The sequence below is a fragment of the Aplysia californica genome, unplaced genomic scaffold, assembly GCF_000002075.1.
Source record: "Aplysia californica isolate F4 #8 unplaced genomic scaffold, AplCal3.0 scaffold00064, whole genome shotgun sequence".
Lineage (NCBI taxonomy): Eukaryota > Metazoa > Mollusca > Gastropoda > Aplysiida > Aplysiidae > Aplysia > Aplysia californica.
The window spans coordinates 832,353-851,753 of NW_004797334.1; the positions used below are offsets into that span (position 1 = coordinate 832,353).

The 19,401-nt window shown below is 38.8% G+C and overlaps 1 long non-coding RNA gene across 2 annotated transcripts in view; it reads right to left on the minus strand.

Annotated features, from left to right (window-relative positions):
- Positions 1–2,876: 2,876 nt before the first annotated feature.
- LOC101864674 overlaps positions 2,877–19,401 on the minus strand; it is a 20,717-nt gene continuing 4,192 nt past the window's right edge. The window contains exon 2 of one of the 2 annotated variants that reach the window (XR_001184684.2): positions 2,877–8,361. This is a non-coding gene — a long non-coding RNA (uncharacterized LOC101864674). Of the gene's footprint in view, positions 8,362–13,012; positions 13,784–19,401 lie in introns of those variants that run through there. The other variant, XR_004858287.1, reaches the window with a different exon arrangement.

Consider the following 19,401-nt stretch of genomic DNA (forward strand, 5'->3'; position numbering starts at 1 on the left):
TTCTCGGGCTGGCCAGTCAAGCCTGATCACGAGCTGCTGCTGCAGGAAGTCATCCACCACTCGAGCGCGGTGAGGTCTGGCGTTGTCGTCCTGGCCCATTGCCTGAAGAGCTAGAATTGCACTGGGGCAGAGAATCTCGTCTCTGTAGCAGATACCCGTCAAGGTGCCTTGAATGCGATGCAGGAGGGTCCGGTGGTTGAGTCCTATCTCCTCCATACCGGTCATACCGTACACAGTCGTCGCGGAAGCGCTCACCAGGACGCCTCCAAACACAGACCCTGTCATCGTTGAAGGACAATGTGAACCTGGACTCATCCGTGAAGAGCACAGTAGACCACTGCAGGCGTGTCCACCTCAGGTGCTGGGCGGACCAGGTTCTGCGGGAATTCCCCTGGCCTGTGTCAGTGGAACCCGAACTGCTGGTCGTCTGGAGCGTTGACCAATCTCACGCAGCCGGTTTCTAATGGTCTGGTCGCTGATTACAACGTTGTCTGGGGGTACCACCTGCTGTCTGGTGGGACGGGCAGTGCAGATTCGGGTTGCCAGGGAGGTTCGGGCGATTGTCCGGTCCTCTCGTCGTGTGGTGCAACGTGGCCGTCCGGACCGCCTTCGCTCAACAGCTGTTCCAGTAGCAGAAACCCGTTCTCTCAGTTTGATGATCACTGAGTGACTCACAGCAAGCCGTCTTGCCACTTCACGGACAACAATCCCTTCGTGGAACCAGGCTAGGGCTCGTCCCCTGTCGATGTTTCTCAGACGTCTTCTTGGAGGCATTGTTAAAAATTGCTTAATGTGCCCGAAAAAAAACAACCCCTAGCACCGTCAAACCCACTCAGGCATTAGTGAAGGAAGCGTGCATTCCCAAGAGTTGGTTTTTAACCATACCACTCTCTGAAAATCACGTAAGTGATAGTCAAAAACAGGTTCAATTTTACAAAAAATTGGCCCCCTTTCACTCTGTCTAGGCAGCGTAAATTAAACGACATGTGTTCATCATTGTAAACAGTGATGACCCTTCTTTACAATGACAACAACCCACTCACCTAACTTCTCAATATTTGTTTGTTACACAGTCTCAAACGTACTATAGATCTAGTGAAGACTGTAGTGGTCCCTAACTTGTTTTGAGTAGCTATTATATTTGAACATTTATTTGAAAATATTTTTTTCTTCTCCTCCTCCTCCTCTTCCTCCTCCTCCTCCTCCTCCTCCTCCTTCTTCTTCTTCTTCTTCTTCTTCTTCTTCTTCTTCTTCTTCTTCTTCTTCTTCGTCTCAGAGGTAGTCGACCGTTAGTTTATTTTTTTAAAAAACTGGTTAGTGTTTTAGTTTACGACACGCGCAACTACATAAGGTCATATTAAAGCACGGGACACACCAAACATTGTCAGTAGGTAGGAAATTTTGAATTTTGCGCTGGTGGCACCGAAGCTTACTTTTGTTTAGTTTAGTATGGGGTTTTACGGCGCTCGCAACTGCATATTAAGGTCGTATGAGCGCGCGAAACACAAGTTGGTTGCATTCGCAACAGTTCACTGCACGGTTGGTCAACTATTAGACTTTAAAATGTTAAGATATTAAAATTCGGTGTAAATACATTTTCAATTTAAAACAACTCTAATAAATAACAATAAAATTTTTAACAATATTGTTTCATTTTATAATTTCCCGTAAAGGCCAAAATCCAAGATTCTGTTGGGACCAACGACGGAAAAAATGTCTTGCAATTTCTTGCATTTGAAGTATTTCCTTCGCATCTCTCCAAAGTCTAGACATTCCAACCGAAGCCTACTCTTATCGATTTTGGACCACCAAGGGATCTTTAACGTCCGCGACTTGCACACAGGACCTCCGAGATTTTTCGCCCTTGTCTGAGAAGGCTAGGTGTAACTCTTACCTTCCATAAGATCAGGGGTGTGGCTGAAAGACAGCAGTAAGATGGAGCCAAGGAGTAGCAGTAGACAGGCTGCAGAAAGAGTCAGAAGCCCAAAGAAAGCGGCAAAGGAGGTGAGGGCAGAAAGTGCAATGGAGTCGAAGGCAGACGACAAAACATTGCTAGAGAGCAGGGAAGGGAGTGAAAGGAGAACATTCTCGAGAAAAAAAATTTCCACGCTATCCGGAATCGAACCCGGGACCTATTGAATGAGAGGCGAAATTAATTTTGAATGTAGACTTGGTGGGGGCCGAAGCCTATCCTTATAGATTTTAGGACGACCAAGGGACCTTCGTGAGCAGCTTGCACACGGAATCACTAAGTTTTTTCGCCCTTTTCCGAGAAGACTAGATGTTCGATCTTCCCTACGCCCTAGGATCAGGTGTGTGGCCAAGGAGGTTATACTGAAAGACAACGGTAAGAAGGTGAAGGAGGCAGAAATAGTAGTTGAAAGAGTAAGGGGTAAAGGAGAGAGGAGCCCAGAATTTTAAGAGACCGAGGGTGGGGTGGGAGGGGGAGGAGAGTGGAGATGATAGTTGATGATAAAACGTGACTAGAGAATAGGAAACAAGATGAAAGAGAACATTTTAGAGAAGAAATTAAGGAAGGGGGGGGGGTGTTTTTCTGCTGTCAGGTTTTGAACCCAAGACCTTTTGAGCTCTCTTTGAAAAATTATAGTTGATTTGTAACAGTTTTAGTGGCTGTCTGTGTGATCTGCAGCCAAAAATACGGCCGTCTGTGTGATCTGCAGTCAAAAATACGGCCGTCTGACCACCAAGAGAAGTGCATATGTGCTGGAGTAAAAGTAAGAATCATTAGCAAATTATACGATGGTACTATAATTTGTTTACGCAGTCGATAGTATAGACTGTATAAAACTGAGGACAGGACACAACTAAGTGTAGGTGATAGTAAAATTTAGAAATACAAAACACATAAAACCAAGTCATGAGTACTACGTAGTGTTTATTAAAACTACCATGCTGACAAATTAGACAAAATGGAACGATAGTCAAAAGGAGGGAAATATATCGCAATAAAAAATATAACAAGTATGTGTACAACATACTAAACATACTAATTATAAAGCAAAGTAAGGATAAAAATTATGAAAGAAATTCTTTGAATATGTATGTACAGCATGTCTGCCTGAGTGCATAGATGTATAATAGTTTCATACCCAAAAAATGTTTTCTGAGCAAAATACGTGTATCATTCCAAAACATTCTGCAAAACACCAACAGCAATGATCAATTTCCAATGCAGCCCAGTCTACAAGCAATTTCTATTAGTACCCTTCATGAGGACTATGCATTTTTATAATTATAATTAAGAAGAGCTCCATTATACAAGAACTATGATTATTGGTGTCTAAATATTCAATTTATACACAAAAACTCACATCTCACAGGAGAAGGAGAAATATTTTAAAGCACTAATTTCAAGCTAACACCAGTCTTCAGGACGAAAATAAAAATCATAATTAACCTTGAGCATACCGTAATCATTAGTAATAGAATGAGAAAAGGGAGACACCAATTTAAAGTCAATTTCTTTTCACAAAGGTTGCTGTTGTTGTTGTTGCTATTCCGCACATTTTCGCCCTTTGGTCCACAATCAGAACAAGGTATGTGCAAGTTTTCTTTAATCCTGTCCATGCCAGAGTGGTTTCCAGACAATTTGTCCAAAGTAAATATACAAAACAATATGGCACGGTGAACAAAAGATTAGGTCATAATTACTTATACGGAATAGGTCTATGCATCAGAAAAAGAAAGGTGTCAGTTCTGCAGGGGAGATCAGATTATATTGATTTGATGACATATAATAGAAAGAGAATCTTCATTCCGTCCAGTCCAATTTGGTGTGTTCTCAGAGTCTGAGTCTGGTCTTACAGGCAGACTGGGTCAGGAGCAGGAGAAGATAATGATAGGCCTACTTTTAAGATTAAGTGAGTTGGCAGAAATGTTCTTCTCGTTCTAGAGCCGGATCTCAAACAGACAAGGTCTGCGATTCATTTCTTTATTCAGATGCTCATCCCCCCAATCAAAACACCCAAAATAAAACCAAAAAAAAAGATAAATCCATTCTGGTACAAAAGTTACTTATGATCAACTTTTAAAAATAAAATATGAGCTACTAAACTAAGCCAAAGCTGAAGCATTTGATTAATTCTAGAAAGCAGAGGGTACTCAAAACAGGCTACATGTAAGCAACAGAATTCAGATCTTTAACAAAAAATCCCCAGTAAAATCAAAATTGTAAACACTCAGCTTTTTCACATTTATATGTATTGCACACTTCACATTTCCTCATTCGCTCTTGGAAAAGTTCCTTTTACCTACATAATGAAGGTCTCACAGAATGATTTTTAACTCTTTACGGATACAGTGGACACATGTCGGACGAGCAGTATACCAAAATAATGTTGAGGCACATTTCGAACCGTCGGACACAAATCAGAAACATGAATTCACACATTTCATAGTATGCATGTTATTGCTTGCCATTTCAGATGAAGAAAAGAGGATTGAAAAATCTGTATGAATTTCAAAGTACTGCTTCTTTTAAAAGATAACCAATCACAGAAACAGTGGCACAATAGAATAAATAATGGTTGGTATGGCAAGGTATGAAAGCATAATTTTCAAAACAACAAATTCAGTTAAGGAATCTCCTCAATTAGCTTAACACTGCCCCCTTTGAGGATTTGAACCAGGCTTGCTGAAGCCACAGTCCAGCATGATACCAATTAACCTTGCAGCTTGATCAAAGAAGATAATATAAATAAAATGATTTCAAAGACGCAAAAAAATGTATAGGTCTAATGGTAAGCCAGCCATTCATGCACTAACAGACGATGTCTACGAGCATCATGTACACATCGCTTTAAAGGGGGAAAAAAATAGCATTCAAGACCACAACAGATAATACAAAGGACTCAAGCTACAAATTAAGACATAAAGATAAACAAACGGACAATGCATGGTGGCCTATGTATGTGGCTTTATAAAAAACATTCTTACATTAACATATTAATCCACCTGAGCACAAGTGCACAACACAGCATGCACAACCTTTGCCCTTCATCCATCAAAATTGCTTCAGAATTAAGTGGTGTGAGTGGAGGAGATTTCTCCCAGGAGCTCAGTGGCTGATGTTCTGTACACATGTACAAGAGGTCCAGGGCTCAGTGAATTCATATTAAAATTTTGTTTAGGGACTGTATAAAAAGTCTATACAAAACAAAACCCTCAAAATTACTGTAAGTTCTGGGATTGAGTACATTGGTTGATACGAATATGGTCACTTAGCATATTAAATTATAGAAAAGGCAAGATAGACAGGCAGAGACAATGTATTGAAAAGAATAAAAGTGAGACGTACCAGTGGTGCTCACCATCCACCTGTAACCATAAATTACAATCTATGACATTTTAAATAATTGTACCAAAAACAAGCGAAGCAGAAAGAAACAAGTCATGAATTTCACAGAGGTATAAAATATATATATATACAATAGTCTCCGCCTAAGATCCCAGTGCTCAGTGAATATTGTATATTACATATGTGACAATACATTCTCATCCAAGGATGGTAAAAGTTGTTTATTATTGCAATAACAGGACATCTTATGCACACATGCAAGCACACACACACCTTATCCTAAATCTAGAAAATAAAACAATCACCTTCCTAAAGACAAGTTACCAATACAGCATTAGTTTGGGTTATAAGAAGAAGCACATTGACAAGATGACAGTCATTAAGTACACAGAAAAAGTGGACAGAAAATACAAAAGGAAAGAAAAGAAGTAGGACCAACCAGTAGTAGGCAAAATAAACTTGAAAAAAAAAAATTGAACAAGAGCCTGTCTCATTTACCTCTCTAACAAACCAGATTATGACGGCACCATAGAGAAATGTTTTCCTCATGATCCTAGTCAGCTTCATGAGCTGACTGATGCAATAAGAATATCATTAGCGTCATTCAACAAGTCATGTTTGAAGTTTTGAGAAAATTAAAGCAAAAGGGATAGCCCAAATCAGAAACGTGACTTGGGTTTTTATGATTTGTTATTTGATTAAAACCAAGAACTGAATTAAAGAAACAGCACGAAACTGCATTGTGAAACGCCTCCTGATGTCTTTATTCAGATATATGGCTTCATCTGGACACATTTAAAAATTGATTTCGGTAAAAATGTAGAATGATGCTGACAATATACTATTTTTAAATGTTATAATCACTTGGACATCAAACCTCACCACACGTGTTACAACTGTAAAACATTACATTTATTTACAACTTCAGAGTTTGTTTCTTCAAAACATCAACCATATCTTTGTATAAAAGCCAAGAACCATAAACAGGCTTAAGACGTCAAAGTCTGTTCCTTCAAAATGTCTGCAGTACCTTTATATCCACATAGGTACTTCAGAGATTAACTCCCATAGATCCGTTCACAACTTCGGGGTCAAATTCCATGCTATTTCCCTCATATCAACTGAGGTTCAATTACAATAAAAAGACGTGTTACTACACTGTTTTGTCCTGACATAAGCAGGAGACGGAGCTTCCATAAAAGTTCCAAAATACCCCCACCCAAACTACAAAAAAAAATACATCCAAAAACAACTTCACATTCACAATTTTACAATCACAACCATAAATAATATGTGAGCAAACTTTTTTTAAAATCACAAATCCCTTACGATGTAAAATAATACACACAAAAAGTTGACAATCTCTTAAAACACCTACAGGCATCATCTCTCATAGTGTATAAAATGAGTTTGCAACGGCAAATAAAAATATGCATTATAAACATTACATAGCGTCTAAATTTGCACCAAAATAATATTAAAAAGAAAACCCCAAAAAAGTCTCAGACTGTTAAAAAAAAACCCCACATGATAGAATATCAAAATAAGACTGAGAACTGAATTGAAGACTGTGCAATTTGACAAATCTGAAACAGACAGATATATCAGGGATCATCATTCTCCATTCACTGCTCTACATGGATGCTTTCAAAAAACCTACACGGTCCTGTTATTTTCAATTCACCCATCAATTCAGGTTTCTCCTCTTAGTAAGTTGTTCTGGTGTCACTTTTTGCCGTGCATTTTTCAAGAGAGAGAGAGAGAGAGAGAGAGAGAGAGGGAGAGAGGGAGAGAGGGAGAGAGAGAGAGAGAGAGAGAGAGAGAGAGAGAGAGAGAGAGAGAGAGAGAAATGAACACAGACATTTGTAAATAGAATTAAAAACAATGTGCATTGGTACAATATGAAGAGAAGCACAAACAGATGTGGTCTCTAGCTAGATCCAGATGAAAACGAAGTTCTTTCACTAATCTATGAATCCAGTTTAAAAATATATAAATTCTGCAGATTTGTAATTTCAGCAAAATAAAATGTCTTTATTTAATTACTTAGCTGCATACATCTTTACATCAAAGGCCAATTATGGAGCTCAGTCACTATCATATCTCAAGAGTTCAACAAACAAAAAAACACACTGGATACCTGAGGAAATGGGCGTAAGCTGACCATCATTAACGGTGTTCTGCTTTATCCATGTAATTGGCTTCTTCCAAATTATTCAAGAGGTAAAAAGAAAAAAACTATTCTGAATCAAAAGGTGAGAGTAACTCAACACTTAGCTTACAGTACTTAATAATACTATTTATAGCAAATGCTGACTCTCGATTTCTTCTGAGGACCGGCAGATAAACCTCAGCAATTGTTTTAGGAAAAAAAAAGGTGACTCATCTTTTCCACCTACACAGTTAAAGCACAACACCATCAGTGGTTTTTCACAACAGAGATGTTACAATTACCAAAAGAAAAGAATAGTTAGTCCTGTTATTTTCAGGAAAAGAGGTATACCAATAATTCTGATATTCTAGTAATAACCAAAAACAATGCCTGCCAAAATAACTTCAACTTTTATTTACATCTAAGCATACTCCACATCAAACCTGAACAAATATGCTCCATGAGAAGAATATTTCTTATGACGGTCCAAATCCACTTCGATCTCCACACCCCTCGCCCAGTCCTCTGCATCCCCCCTTGTCTCATCAGCCAGTAAGACAGAGGGATTTTTCCGCTCCGACAGATCTACCAGACCAATGCGCCCTCTGACGGGCTGGCCCATGGTGGAATGACAATGGCTCATGTACATGCCTAGCGTTATGCCGCTTGAAGACCACACAGAAATGATGTAGTATGCACGGAACCCCAAGTTTCCCAGGAACCAAGCGTCAGGGGAGTACCTGGTACGAACATGTTGGGGTAAGTCCATGACTTTACGTATCTTGTAGAAGTAGGTGGTGTTGGTTACTCTTTCCGAAGACATAGCTGGACTTTGTCTTTCCGTCTATGAGTGCACGTCTGTAAATTACAACGATGTCCAGTCTTAGCAGCGCTGTGATGAGAATCAAATGTACAACACAGAGATCAGAAATTTGTCAGCAAATTATACATTTTGTGCCGGCAATTGTAATGTTGTATGCTCTGTCAATACAATTTAGAAACTAACAAAGCATATTGTAAACAACACAATTTAAACCATTTAGGTTATGGACTGCTTTGACTTTGCCAGTCGGAGCCAACCCAGGTTGAGGGAAATACAGTAACAACATTCCAGCAGATGGTGAAGATACTCAATAAAAAATGAACATCCTCAGCCAAGAAATGAACTTGTCTTCTATGAGCAACAATGAAAGGTCTAACCATAACACCACAGATTCCTGTACCGAGTTTCTCTTGTGAGAGCTTTTGGTTTACAACAAATTTGTTCACTTTTACGCGCCCTCTATGGGAATCACATTCACAGCACAGAGATAAGAAATTTCACTTTTAAGATGATTCTATACAGGGGTCCAGTTACACTAACATACGGTCTATATGATTATTAACATGCGAATAATATATAATATATTTATGTATAATAATGAACCCACTCCACCTGTATACAAAAACAGCTTCACATTCAACTGTATTTCCTCTGTTCATATCTTCCGTAGGCTAATAGTATAATCCTTGCCTTGGAAAGATGAACGCAAGAGAACATGGCTACAGAACAATATTTTGTAATTTTAGTAATTGGGCTTCACTTTATTGCGAGAAGGACTTGAGAGTTAATCAAAACCTGACTTTTTTAAAATGATGAACCATTAATTATCATACTTATTATTATAATTAATATTAACATTATTATTATTATTATTATTACTATCATTATCATTATTAGATTATCATTTATTATTATTATAATTATTATTATTATTATTCATTATGATTATCACTTTTAGCTTGAAGAGATACCCTAATCTGTGCTTTTTATTTGTCTCGGTTTTTTTTGTTTCCCCGCTGAAACTCTTCTTTACTTTATCCTTCCTTTATGTGCTTGGAGTCTGTACCAAAACCTGACTTTTCAAAGGCACTTGTGGGTTTTTTTGGGAAAAGGGTCATTGTCAGGATTTGACTGTATTGATTTTCTATCTGCCTTTGCTTGATAAACTCTTTGTCAAAAGCCTTACAACAACATGTCACGGTTTTACACCACTGTGATCAGTCAAGAAAGGGTTTCCCACTCATCTACATCAATGGAGTAATCTTTTGGAGAAATCTTCAGAGTGTCTTGATATCTTTTCGTTTCAATTTTTTTTTTCGGGGGGGGGGGGGGGGGGGGGCATCTATGTTTCGCTTTGATATTATAGTGTGATCGAAAATTCGAGGTGCAACATCTTGTCAAATATCTCTTCAACTGCTATTGAACATAGACTCTCCAACATTTGCACAATGACTTGTTTCAATTTGTCTCAACACACCAACATTTTTGCAAACATCTGTTCACTCTATTCTTGAAAATTCCTTGACAAATACTTATTTAAAAATCCCAGAGGGGTTTCTACAGATTTTGAAAGTTTATACCCCATGAAGATAATAATCCTGATACTTTTTATCATGCCCACTCCTATCTGTACAATACAGCTCTATGCAGTTTACAACAATGTACCTTTATCTTAACACATGCGTATGCACGAGCATGCATGCATACACTCTTTAGGTTAACCCTAGCGCACAAGGACATTTATGCTATCACAACATAATGACAAATATAATATATGCATAATGCATTATGAACAAATGAAGAATACTATGAATAAGGACTGACTATCTAGACAGCATTTCATGAAGTATGTCGTTATATGATATTTAAATTTTGCCTCTGTTTTTGTATCCCTCAAATGTTGTGGGAGAGAGTTTCAGATAGGTGGAGCTTGATGAGAAATGGACATCCCAGTAAGGTTTTTATCCTCTTTCCTATGAGCTCACATAACAGACCGATCTCCTGACCTTAGACACCTTTGGTGAAATAAGCATTTATGAGGTTGTTTTGTTGTAGTAGAGGTTTTACGGCGCTCGCAACTGCATAAGGTCATATGAGCGCCAGAAGATTAGAGAGTAACAAACATAAAAAAGAAGAAGGGGATATAAGGACGATAGAAGTTTGAAAGGAAAGAAGAAGCAGACCACACCAGAGCTTCTTCTGAAGTTGCTTACAAATGGGCTTTACTGTAAAAAGGAATGGCAAAGGGTAGGAAAAGAGTAAGACACACAGGCAAAAAAAAAAGAGGGAAAGAAAGGTGGGACCTACCAGTGGCACGTAAAATCAGAATGGTATAATTGGCCAAAAAAGTTTTTTTTTAAAGGGTAGCTCAAAATCATGTCAAGAAAAATAACATCTCAAGAGGCAATAAATGTACATATTTTTACACCCCCATCGACACAATTTAGATTATCTGGAAGGAGGATTTCGACCATGCCTGTCAGGGCCAACCCAGGCTGAAAGGGATACAACAGAAAGACTGGGATACTCCACAAAATATCTCCCAACTCAGGGATTGAACTCAGGGTCTGCTACATGCGATGACAAAGCACTTAACTGCTACACAAGAGAAGCCAGTAGAAAGAGGAGAAATAACAGTTAGTTCTAGTGTTTTCACACAACAAGAGTTGGGTTCTAGTGTTCTCTTTCAAATTGTGCTTACTAGTTACTATCCCATACTGTGGTACTGCCTCGTTTTATTATTTTTATACCTATCAGTAAAACGTGAGAGACAAAACTGTACAATTCCTTCTGACATCATCAATTTACTTAACACATAAAATACACCATAAACCATAATTCATTTGTACAACCCACATTCACTCTCATCAAATACCACTAACACATAATACAAATTCAGATCCTAAACATTCATTGGAGCATCAGTTTGTCGGATTTGTAGACAAAGAAACAGCAAACGTTGCATTGATGTTTCTTCTTTACTTGCTGTTTCTTTAGCGACAATTCCAACAAACTAAGGTTCCCCCTAATGCACCTCGGTATGGGGGTCTGGTAGTGACTGAGGTACATCTTTGTGCAAATGGTGCTGGACGAGGTCTTCTTCTCAATGATGTAGTACGCTCACACTAGAGTTCCCAGGAACCAGACGTTAAGAGAGTAGCAGGTGCACTACAATAGCTGATGAATTTCTAAACACAACGAAGGTTGATGAACTTGTTAATACTTCACACTTACTTAGCTGCTGAACTTGTTAACGCTTAGAAGGCTGATGAATTTGGAAACATTTAGAAGTTGATGTCTTTTATACAAAGCTGAGGAGCCCAAAAGGTGGGTGAACAAGCAGGAATCAAAGTCCTCAAAAATGAAGTGATGGAAACCAAACAGAATTTTAAGACAAAGAGGTTTAACCCAATGGATCTTTGTGCACACCTGAGCGTGACAATCTCTACCTTTCTACGCAGTGAAAACATACTTCAGGGTACAGTGGTGCATATTTAGCAGTTAATGCATAAAAGCTCAGGGTCTGGCATGCAGCCTTATGGGCAACCATGAGGAAATATAACATCAACGCCAACCTGATCAACGTCATACAACTATATGACAAGGCCTCCAGCGCAGTCTACCTTAACGGCAGCATGGGGGATTGGTTCAGGACAACGGTCGGGGTGAGACAAGGCTGTTTGCTCTCTCCCACTCTCTTCAACATCTTCCTAGAACGAATCATGACTGACACTCTGGAAGACCACAATGGAACAATCAGTATTGGAGGCAGGACAATCACTAACTTGCGTTTTGCCGATGACATCGATGGATTAGCAGGAGAAGAACAGGAACTCGCCACACCAGTGGAGCTGCTGGACACAACCTCAGCAGCCTACGGCATGGAGATCAGTGCCGAGAAAACCAAGCTAATGACCAATAACACCAATGGCATCAACGCGGACATCAAAGTCAGGGGCGAGAAACTTGAGACAGTCAACAGCTTCAAATACCTTGGATCAATCGTCTCAGATGAAGGCCCAAGACCAGAAATTCTCTCCAGAATCGCGCAAACAACAGCTGCGCTGTCAAAACTGAAGCCTATTTGGAGGGACAAAAACATCACGCACAACTCAAAAATTAGACTAATGCGCTCACTGGTCATCTCAATATTTTTATATGCCTGCGAGTCGTGGACACTAACAGCAGAATTAGAGAAAAGATTCAGACCACAGAGATGAGATGTTACCGCAGACTCCTTGACATCTCGTACAAAAAACAAGGTTTCACATGCTGCGGTATGAAAGAGAATCACCAACGCAGTGGGGCAATATGAAGATCTACTAACCACAGTGAAGAAACGAAAATTAAAATGGTATGGGCAGGTCACAAGATCCACAGAACTTGCCAAAACAATCCTGCAAGGAACCGTACAAGGAAAGAGAAAGAGAGGAAGGCAGAGAAGGAGATGGGAGGACAACATTACAGAGTGGACAGGAAAGACGGTGGGTGACAATCTGAGGAAAGCAGAGGACAAAAATAGATGGCGAGAGCTGGTTTTCAAATGCAGTGGTGCCCCCACGGTTGCCCCAACCACGGGATAGAAGAAGAAGAAGACACAGGCCCTAAGGCTTTCAAGGCCAAAAGAGTAAATACTTGCCCTATTTTTCTACAAAGTTGGAGGATTTCGGGGTGTGTGAGTAAGCAGGAATAAAAAAACTCACACACAAAGAATCAAAGGTGGAGAAGGTACAAAACAATGTTAATTACTGTTAATAAACATGTATCACATAGCATCATATTTTATGCACACAAGACCTACTTGCACTTTATGCACTTCTTTGACTAACAAAAACTGTCAATTTTATGTAAAAACAGTACACTTAGGACCTCTGTCCCATCAGAACTCAAGGAAAACATCATCCCCACACTCACGTTCCTGAAACAATTTCATAGCACTTCCACATCAAATCGAAACAGAATGGCACCACGCATTTGGTACTTGTGAAATCTGTCAATGTTCACTTCCACCTCCATACCCCTGGCCCAGTCCTCCACCTCATTCCTTGTCTCATCAGCTAGCAGCACTGGCTGATGGTTGCTTTCTGTTAAATCCATCACACCGATGCGTGCCCTCACAGGCCGAGGCATGGGGGTCTGGCAGTGACTCAGGTACAGCCCTATGTTAATGGTGGATGCAGAATGAGTGCATCTTACATAATACGCACGGAAGCCAAGGTTTCCAAGAAACCACGCATCTGGGGAGTAGCGTGTCCGCTTAAGCTGTGGCATGTCGAAAACCTTCCGGATCCGATAGAAATATGTGGAAGTGCTACGGGGCTGCATGGCCATGGCTGGTGAACTTGGAAATACTTGTCCTAATAGGTGACACACAGTAGCTCAGGTCTTGATGGCATACAGGGGCAGGGCCCGAGGTGTTAAAGATCCAGAGGGCCTAGAAGGTCAGGGCCCAAATAGATAAGACTGTTCTTCGTTTACAAAGTCAGGGGGTCTGAGGATGAGAGAGCAATGAGGATCCAAAGCCTCAGTAGCACTGTGATGGAAGTCAAATAAACAGTAAGGATGAGGAATGAGCTAGTCGGGACAGTCTTTTGCTTTACTGGCTAGAAGATAGGCGTACATACACTTGGCTTAGTCTATACTGTGTTAATTACCAAGAAACAATGGATTGGTATGCTGTCTAAAGAAAATAGGTGACAGAACAAAACTAAGAAAGAAAGTAATGAAATGAATAAAACATGAAAGCCTTAAGATGATAAGGAATATAGGGGTGAAAAAACATTCTAAAGATTGTGCAATGAGTATCAATGAGAGTCTTCTGATTTCCGACTCCCATCTCTATTATTAAAGAAGCTCACACCCAGTAATCATGCAACAACAAAAAATAGAATAGGTACACTTTGTAGTTTTTTGGAATAATATAACTTTTCAGGGATGAACATTAGGAAGAAAGCAGGTAAATAAGAAGAATGCCCATGCATCATTCTCTAGAGTAATTGACTGCATTATATTGTTGTGTTGAGCTGAATATATAAATATATATATATATATATATATATATATATATATATATATATATATATATATATATATATATATATATGTATATATATATATATATATATATATATATATAAATCGCTAGCCGCGTGATTCAACCGCCTAAGTGATAAAATTTTCTAAAATCACTTTTTGATCCCTTAATGTAGATCTAGTACAGCCTTTGATACACCTTACATTAAATCCCGAGTTTGAAAGATTACTGAAAAGTGTTTCAATCCTTCAGTAAATCAATCGCCTTTATCACACCAGTCCCCAATTTCTACGTGATTTAACCGCCCAAGTGCCAGTTTTGCAGCCCGGTGGTGAATGGGCGGTTGAATAAGGTAGATGCAGTGGCTTGTTGAGGTGTTCTTCTGCCGTGTAGGTGGCGTGATCTACCAATAGGTTTGGTTGTCTAAGAGTAGTTAAGAAAGGGCAAGATGGCATCGAAGAAAACGTTAATACTGACTTGACTTAGTCGGTAAATTATGGCAAAAGCTGCTGACGAATGAATTTTTTTTAAAGTCTATGATTGACAGCTAAGGAGTGCTTATAAATTTCACATTCGGTACAACTACTGGAAAATATTTTGATGGCGACTTTTCAAGTTTCTTAATTTGCTTTAAGTGTGAGCCCTTTGCTGTGTCTGTCATGTACCATTCTTGAATCAATGTAGTTCAAAAGTGCTGGGTAGATGATACTTAATTAATCACTAAAAAAAAGCAACTCATGAATGAACATATTTGGCCCGAAAATTCTCTCTTCAACAAATCTTCAACTTCAACTCGTCAGCTCTCCACTTCAATTTGAAACAAATCTCATACATTCTACCTACATGCAAAACAATGAGTTTGTATGCAACTTCCCTCACACAGATGTTATTCATGACTGTTGCAAAGGCAGTTTACATGACTTGGAGATGCGAGCTCCACGACAGTCAAATTACCAGAGAGCAGAAGAGGACAAGCATTTTTGTGATGAGTAATTCTTCGACAAACTTGACGAAATTGCTTTCCCATTACTACAGACAGAATACAGGCAAAATCTATCTTAACTAATACTTTCAAAACCTCAGATTCCTTCACAGAGAGTACAAAAGAAAACAGAAAGAGTCACACATCGTCCCAGACGACTTCAGAGAGATATTTAAAAAGAGCAGCCTGTTGTATGTCAGAAGGATCAATGTCGGAAGGATCAATGTGATGTAGGCAAGGTAGGAGAAAGAATCTAACATGAAGCTTGTACAAAACCCAGTGGATGGCACTAGATCATGTCTAGTGTGCACGGACTTGGAAGCAAATTTGTTAGTATGGCGTTGAACGCATCTGCTGTACTATGTCATAACAGGACCAGCTTAGCTGTCTATATTTTTTTAAATTTGGTAACCAAAGATGTGAAGTGTCACGTTTGGCACCAAGAAGAAGGACCACAGTTCATTACATGTATATAGTGATGGCTGTACTTATCAGACTCCAACGGTATCTCGTCAAATGCAACCAGCGACATTTGTATCAGATAAAACAAAACTATTGAACACAAATACCTTGAAAAAGAACAAACGCAAACGGAAGTGGACAGCACACACAGTGTAATCGAAAGGTCCCTGAAAAATGGTATTGTCTGTGTGCTAAAGGCTAATCTTGCAAACCCCCCCCCCCCAACCTTGAAGTTCGATTTCTGGACCATTTTAGACCTGGCTGAAACAAAAACAACCTCGTTGTCACAAACGTTTGTTGCTTATGATACACACTGAACTAAAATATCCCGTACAAATTGAACAATAAGATGAATGGTCTTTTTTACCAACTCCTTGAGGCCAAAAACAGTCCTGCCCCAGAAGACAGAACCAAATAGCTAAAATAATTACTCTTATATTAACTTTATAATTACTCTTAAAACTATTATGATTTGCTTTTGCCGATTACTCAAACGCCCAAGCGACCATTGGAGCTTGTCGAGTGGCCTAGAAGACGTCATACTGTCACTTAGGCCATTGAATCACGCAGATTTTGGTATGTCTGAACCGCGAATGTCCAGTAACTTACGTAAGAAAGCTTTTTTTCATAAAAGTTAGTTACAGACCATCATATCATATCATATGTGTATGTGCCTAGAAAGGTACCAAAAGTCGAATTTCAAGTTAAGGGTTGTACCTTTATAGGAAATGCAATGCTGAACACAGAGTTTTTTTAATTATTTAGAAATCTCAAATACGTTTTGATATATTGCACATTTTGCGAGGTAGGGTATAATGATAGAATTTAGAGAAAATGAGCTTTTAAGTTTAACAAATGTGAGAACACATACAAACTTTTTTAAAAGATTTTTTTAATGCAATTTATTCATGGAAAATTCAGGTCCAATTTGGCATTCAGTTGACATCAATATTATGCCAAATGGAATTCAATGGTAAAACATAGCAGGGAAAAAAAACTTGCTTCAAGAATAGATTTTAACTCCTTTTAAAAGCAGTTAATATTATCTGTTTTTATTATACTCTACCCTCAAAATAATTCAAAATAAAATATTTAGAAGTCAAATCAAAGAAAACCTTTGAACACATTGTAAAAAAATGGTGGATCTATCATTTTTTAATGGAAACATATTTTGGTTTTTAAAAAAAGTGATTTTTGTCATTATCAGCCTATAGCTCAAAACGGTCTGGGGCGACTTTTGGTACCTTTCTCTCGGCGCACACACATTTGTATATAGATATCTATATATCTGAATTTCAGATTCATAGGTACGAGCAAAAAAGAAAAAAAAAGTTTTTTGCTTCTCCTGAAAAATTTGTCTCTTGGCACTTAGGCAGTTGAATCACGCGGCTAGCGATGTGTCACGTGGTGGAATCAGGCGCTCGTCAATATTTGGTCATATGGGGGTTATTGGTACCATCTTAAAGCCTGTTCATTTGCCTTCCTTTTGTTGAAAAAAATACCCACCCGTATAAAATGGAATTATTTGTGATAGAAGGAGGTCAGGGTCACCTGGTTCCCGAGGTATAATTAGCGAGAAAGTGGGGGGACTGCCCAGTTTGTCACAGGCCCAGTTTGTCACAGGCCCATTATGAATTGAATTTTATTTTTCAATTGTTTTTAACCAAAGAACATTCATTGTTGAAATTTTACAGAGTAATTTAAATTTGCTTCGATTTGCATACAAAAAGGAAGATTGAACAACACAAACTGAATTGACATTTTAGAGGGACTTTAGGGCCAGTGACAATTTGGGCCTGTGACTGTGACTAACTCTAGTAACTGGCATGCCTCCGAAAATGGCCAACAAAGTTTGTTAACTTCCATAGCCTGAGAGTCCTTGGAAACTGGAAATTTTTTTGGGGTATCATTTAATCAATGTTTTTCCATAAAATCCACACAGAAATGTGATTTTAAATGGACACAAAAAGGTGTTGAGCCAAAAAAAATTCGAAAATTATTTTAAAAATTGCTTATCGGCAAACAAATGCCTATTTCACTGCGATGCCTCACATATGATAAACTTCTTCATTTGCAACAATCATAGGCTTGTACAAAGTATCAATGCCCAATGCATACGACTCACACAGGTTACAGGAGATGGCCAAGGCCAACTCTACAAAAATTTACTAAAATTGCTCCATGTAAGCGATTAAAAAGCATTACAAGAGTCATGCATCAAACATACACACACACACACACCGAACACATAATGAGCATCTTTGCACTAAACCTACACTGATACTACTACTAACCATTTGAATCATTATTTCTAGATAGACCCAATCTGATTGGTTCATCTGCTGTGTGAGCAAAAATTTGACTGAACTTATACTGACTGATATCATACATCTTTCCCTGCAAATATAAAACGCAAGGTAAAGGTGGCTATCAAACTTACATAGAGAGGAGAAATTCCGCACATAAAGCTGATTATGGTACTAGCCTAGAATCATGCAATCATTGTCTTAAAATCAATAGTCGAAGCTGTGTAAGACGGCCACCCATTGTCAAGGAGAAAAGTGGCCGTATAAGACAGGTGGCTATCTTAGGCAGGACTGATCAAGACGAAGAAAACAAACCATTCCCTTCTGAGGTCCCAATCGAAGGTAGCCACATTGTTATTACAGTTGTGGTTGTTGTTGGTGGTTGTTGTTGATGGTGGTGCTTCTGCTGGTTTGTTTTTTGCTTACTTTTTTTATTTAGACGAGTAAGACTGAGAGCCATTTAAAACAAACACATGGGTCGCCACCATTCGGAGAGCGAGCGACTCTTCAGTCGCAAGTTCATGTTGACGTCCATTGTCACTAGTGAGTGGGGTGATGGGTTATGAGCGATCACCAGCAGCTGAAAATTTATTGTTACCTATTAGTCAACAGTAGGAGAGGCCAACGCAACATGATCGTTTGAAGGGACTAGATCTACACTTAACAACAACAACATCTGATTGGATCATGATGCATCTAAGACAGGTGTTATTATTTGGTGTGATAGGGGCTGTGTTAAAATATGGTGGATACGCCGTGTTGGACTGATGGCCGTTTTAAACAGAGATAGGGCCTATTAGTTTATATATACTCCGAATGTTCGGGAAAATAAACTTGAACTTTATTTCTCCGAACGGTTTCCGTACTCAAGATTTGTTGATAGTAAGCGAATGCCGAATGGAGTGGCCTGTGTGTGTGTGTGCATGTGTGTGTGTGGGTGTGTGTCAGTGCGTGTGTATGTGTGTGAGTGTCAGTGTGTGTGCAGGGTTGGTGATTTTTTTGATTTTTTAAATAAAAATTTTAAAAATCGATTTTTAAAATTTAAATCGGATTTTTTTAATTTAAGTCGGATAAATTTCTTTTTTGGGGGGGGGGATTCTTTTACAAATGTCGACACAGTTTGGGAATTTTGGTGGCTAAAAGCATGTTCTTTTCGAGCAAAATGCATTGTCTTTATTTTAACTAATGATTAATTTTAGCAACTGCAAAAGAAAGCCTTAATCTGCTATATATCAGTGAATTATGGCTATAGACAAAAAATGAAGAAAATGTCAGTCTAAAAGGAAGGGGGGGGTAATTATGCATAGATAAACTTGCATTTGATT